The sequence below is a fragment of the Orycteropus afer genome, unplaced genomic scaffold (assembly GCF_000298275.1).
Source record: "Orycteropus afer afer isolate SDZICR_OR568_19922 unplaced genomic scaffold, OryAfe1.0 scaffold00699, whole genome shotgun sequence".
NCBI classification, from domain to species: Eukaryota; Metazoa; Chordata; class Mammalia; order Tubulidentata; family Orycteropodidae; genus Orycteropus; species Orycteropus afer.
In genome coordinates this window covers 438,240-443,395 of record NW_006922286.1, presented here as the reverse complement: position 1 = coordinate 443,395, position 5,156 = coordinate 438,240, and the positions used below count along the sequence as shown (strand labels likewise).

The window sequence follows — 5,156 nt, the reverse complement described above, 5'->3', positions numbered from 1 at the left end:
TGTGGCTAGGTATATAAAAAAAAGATAATTGAGTATGTTCCCATGTTGTTGTTGTTGTTGTTGTTATGTGCCGTCGAGTCAGCCCTGACTCATAGCGACCCCTCCTTGGGTTTCCGAGGCAGTATCACTACGGAAGTAGGATTGCCCAACCTTCCTTCCGAGGAGTGGCTGGTGGGTTTGAACCGCCAGCCTTCTGGTTAGCAGTCAAGTGCCTTAGCCACTATGCTACCAGAGCTCCCATGTAGTAGCTGCTAATACGTTGAAGGATGCTGCCTAAGAAATTTATCACTTGAAGTCTTTCTGAATTTCCATGGAGGCTTTCTAGAAATGCAGATAAATAAAATGAAGGATATTGGACAGAAATTATATACTTCTCAGGTGAGTGACAAACATAACTCCTTGACCATGTCATCGAAGCAGCCTAATGCCAATAGAGTGTCTCAACCAGAGAGACAAACCCAAGCCCTCTTGTACCAGTGCTCAGAGATGGAGGCTGCCATGATGACCATTGCTACGTGTATAAGATCCAAAGTTGTTCAGAGTCTCTCTTCAAGACTTAATTAAAGGCAGTAGGCAAAGCCCAAAAGAAGACAAATACATCTGTTTCACATGCAGCCTTGGTGTGCCTCCTCCCTGTTTTCATTTTGTGCACAACAATGGCAGTGCCACTCACATAGGAAATCTAGCTTCACCGACACTATCAGTAACAAGTTCAAGGTAAGGAACAGTAAGCCAGGCAAATACTATTGTGATAAATGCCGGTTTTCCACTAAGGACCCCCTGCAGTACAGAAAGCTCACCCTTCATCATGAAGAGATCAAATTCACCTGCTCTCACTGCAGCGGCATTTCCTACACAAAGGGGGGAGTTTCAGAGGCACTTGGTGAAACACACAGGCATCTTTCCATATAGTGTGAGTATTAACAACAACAACAACATTGTGACTATGGTGCCATTAGAAATGATTACATCGTCAAACACAGGAAGAGGGTACATGACAAGCCAGGTGGGAAATGGTCACCCAAAACCGTTGCCAAGTTGGAGCCAAAAAGAATCAGCATAAGCACATCCAAACAAAACCTAGAGCTTTTGAAAGCAACCAATCTGAGGACTACATTTAAAATAGACGGTCAGACCAGCTTTCAGGTTCTCCCTCCACACAAATAAAGACAAAATGCACAATATCATGTTGATACCAGAATCAAAGGAGTACCAAAAATATGTCATGTGCATCCCAAATAAAATGACCCCGTCTGAGCCAAATGACATCAATCTGTTTGAGAACAAAAACGCTGAAGTATAAGTGTTATCCCTGCAAAAGAGCCCATGCAGCCAGGCATGCCTTTAACTGTTATCACACCTGCAGAGCTCATTGTCCCCACAAACTGTTTGGCTCAGCTGATAGACATGAAGGTTGTTCTGAAACTACTTCCTCTGGAAGAAAATTGCCGTGAGGCAGGGAGGGGCAATGAAGGCAATTCTGAGCTCATAACAAGGGAGGTTTCAAGTGAGCATGAGAAAACCATGTCTTCAGAAGAAGCAAAGTCACTGATGATTGAGCCAAATGTTGGAAAACATGCAGGCATTAATGATCTGCAATCTTCAGTGCACACACAGCTGAACAATGTGAAATGGGGGAAGCTTTATGATTTCTTCATGTCCAACCCTAGTGAGCACAACCAGGGAGAGTCCTTTCTAAGCTCTGATAGAGTTGAGGATTTGCAGGGGGAAAAAAATCATTTGTATCCATACAGAACTACTGCACCCCCTTCCATTGCCTTAGAAGGTTGTTCTACATCACCTGTAGGAAAAGCCAGTGTTTTATGTGGGCTTGGAATGGCATCAAACCCTTTTCCATATAATGCTGCAGTGTCTTTTCCTGAAGATGGATGCAGTTTACACAGTGACTCACAACTCTTCCCTCTTGCTGCTCCACCTGCAGTCATTTCCTTCTGTGGAGAAAATGGTTTATTGCCCATCAGTGAAAATGACTTGGAATCTACATGTGAGATCAGTATTCCTTTAAAAACGGTTTCCTCTAATAGGAAACTGAATGACAACCATACAGAGGCTGTTTCAAATATAGGCCAGGTTCCCTCTCAACATAAAAGTGAATATTTACACATAAACATAAATGGAGACAATAGAATCAGATCTCAGCAACCTATGGACAAGCCTTTGGAATTAAAGACTTCTGAAAGGAATGACTATTTTGATGGCCCTGTCATCTCATCAGTGTTTTCTCTGAGCTCTGGATTTGAAAATGTCCCTGAAGGCATCAAGTGGAATAGTTCAGCCTCCAAAATAAAGTCAATTGAACTGTTTCACAGAAAGCTCAGTTAATCAAGTCCTGCAGCAAGCCTTCATCGTTGACTGCAAATAACACGCATCGTTATTCTGTAGGGCAGGCATCAAAGGTAACTTTGAAGACAACCTCTGAAGATATTCAAGAAATTAATGTGTTACTTTCTAGCCCTGGCTATTCCACAAATTTGCTCCAAAAATCTCAGGATAAGAGCAATGTTGATGGGCAGCTGATTCATGAGCATGTATACCCACCATTTGTAGATGGTAGTGATGGAAAGACTGAAAGCAGAATGACCAGAAAGGGTCATATCTCTGCTCCAGTGTTCATCCCCAAAGGGGCTGTGCTCAGGTTCTTGTTGTTGTTGTTGTTATGTGCCATCGAGTCTGACCTGACTCATAGCGACCCCTCCTTGGGTTTCTGAGGTGGTATCACTACAGAAGTAGATTGCTCAACCTTCCTTCTGAGGAGTGGCTGGTGGGTTTGAACTGCCAGACTTCTGGTTAGTGGTCAAGTGTCTTGGGCACTACGCTACCAGAGCTCCCCACTCAGGGTTCTTAACTCCTCTGAAGATGCTCACATTATAGAAGCTACGTGTGAAGCACCTGTTAACATACCTTGCACTGAAATATAGTTGTCAAAACCTGTTTCACTCTGCGCTGTGAAACAGACAGACTCAGACTTACAGGTAGCAACAAACGAAAGTGGCCTAATAGATATGTCCCAAAACCTGCTGGAGACATCTTCTTGGCCTAAGCCAAAAAGAGAGAATGGTCTGTATAGTATCACCCCCAGCAAAACTGCCCCCTTGCATGGACAGCAAGGAGGCAGTGAATGGAATAACCAAGGGAAGCTGCTCTCCAGAAATCTTGCCATAAATTGAAATAAAACCAAACAAGTCAACTCCTCCAAGAAGAAAAACAAAATCCAGGCTGATCCCAGCCTCTATCTCAAGGATTCGTCCATTTTTCAGGAAGAATGGAGACAACTTTGACTCATAGCAGCTAAACCAGACCAGCTGATTAAATGCCCCTGCCAGAACCAGCCAGTCATTGTGTTGAACCATCCTGATGTGGACTCACCAGAAGTGACCAATGTGATGAAGGTGATAAACAAGTACAAAGGCAATGTTCTCAAAGTCATCTTATCTGAGAGGAACACATGCCAGCTCGGCATCAGGCGGCATAAAGTGCGGCTCACCTACCAGAATGCGGAGGAAGTCAATCAGATAAAAAGGCAAATAATGTTGAAAATGAAACTTAAGAAAGTGCATAAGAACAACTACCAAATGGTGGACTCCTTGCCTGATGACTCAACGCAGTGTATATTTAAGTTTTGGTTTTGTGGACGGCTGTACAAAGACCAGGAAAAATGGATGAGTCATGGCCAATGGCATTTGATAGAAGCAACTAGAGATTGGGATGGTCTTTCTTCCAAGGGCAAATAATAAGTAAAAAATTTGTCTTTGAAGCAAATGGTTTTCCTTGCTTTTAGTTTATGCTGGTTCTACTCCTTCCCCTCTCCCAACTCAGTAGGAGAAATACAGACTGTAGGGACAGAAGAATTGTTCATTCTTCTGATCTCCTGCAGGAATGTTGTGAACCAGGAGTCTTAACCTGACATGTGTGACTGGGTCTTGGAAAGTGTTCAAAGCCCCTGAAATTGTACACACAAATGTATGTACATGAGTTTTGTTTAAAGAGAGCATGTGAAACTTCAAGTAGATTTTAAGTGAGACTTGAGACACCTCTGTCTAGCACCCCTTTTTCTGAGTAGATACAGATTGTTCATAGTCCATGAAGAGGGGCATGTTTAGAATGCTTTGCTCATGCTCTTAATATAACAGAATGACAGAATGCTACTGAAAAATTAAACGTATGTGTGTCCACATCCAAAAAGAAAAAAAACTAGGCCAGGAGCTGACTGTGGAGCACACCATCAATATGTAAGTCCAAGTTGAAGCTGAAGAAAATTAAAAGAAATCCACAAAAGCCAAAATATGGCCTTGATTTTATTCCACCTGATTTGAGAGACCATCTAAAGAATAGATTTGATGCACTGAACACCAGTGACCGTAAACCAGATGAATTGTGGCATGACATGAAGAACACCATACATGAAGAAAGTAAAAAAGATAGGAAAGGAAGAAAAGACCAAAACAGATGTTGGAAGAGACTGCAACTTGCTCTTGAATGGAGAGTAGATAAAGCAAATGGAAGAAATGACAAGATAAAAGAGCTGAACAGATGATTTCAAAGAGCAGCTCAAGATAAGAAAGTCAAGTATTATAATGAAATATGCAAAAACCTGGAGTTAGAAAACCAAAAAGGAAGAGCATGCTCTGGATTTCTCAAGCTGAAATAACTGAAGAAAAATTTCAGCCTTGAGTTGCAATATTGAAAGACTCTATGGACAAAATATTGAATGATGCCAGAACTATCAAAAGATCGAAGAAATACACAAAGTCACTTTACAGAAAAGAATTGGTCAATGTTCACCTATTTCAGAAGGTTGTACATGATCAGGAACCAATGACACTGAAGGAAAAAGTCCAAGCTGCACGGAAGTCCGACTGCACTTGAAAAACCAGCCTCCAAGAATTGACAGAATACCCATAGAGATGTTTCAACATACATGCCACGTGCTGGAGTCACTTACTCCTCTATGCTAAGTAATTTGGAAGACAGCTACCTGGCCAACTGACTGGAAGAGATCCATATTTGTACCCATTCCAAAGAAAGGTGATCCAACAGAATGTGGAAATTATCAAACAGTATCATTAATATCACATGCAAGTAAAATTTGGTGAAGATAATTCAAAAATGGTTGTAGCAGTATATTGACAGAGAAC

At 41.8% G+C, this 5,156-nt stretch overlaps 1 pseudogene; it reads left to right on the top strand.

Annotated features, from left to right (window-relative positions):
* The first annotated feature begins 327 nt into the window (after positions 1-327).
* On the top strand, positions 328-3,752 carry LOC103211139 (annotated as a pseudogene).
* The last annotated feature ends 1,404 nt before the right edge of the window (positions 3,753-5,156 follow it).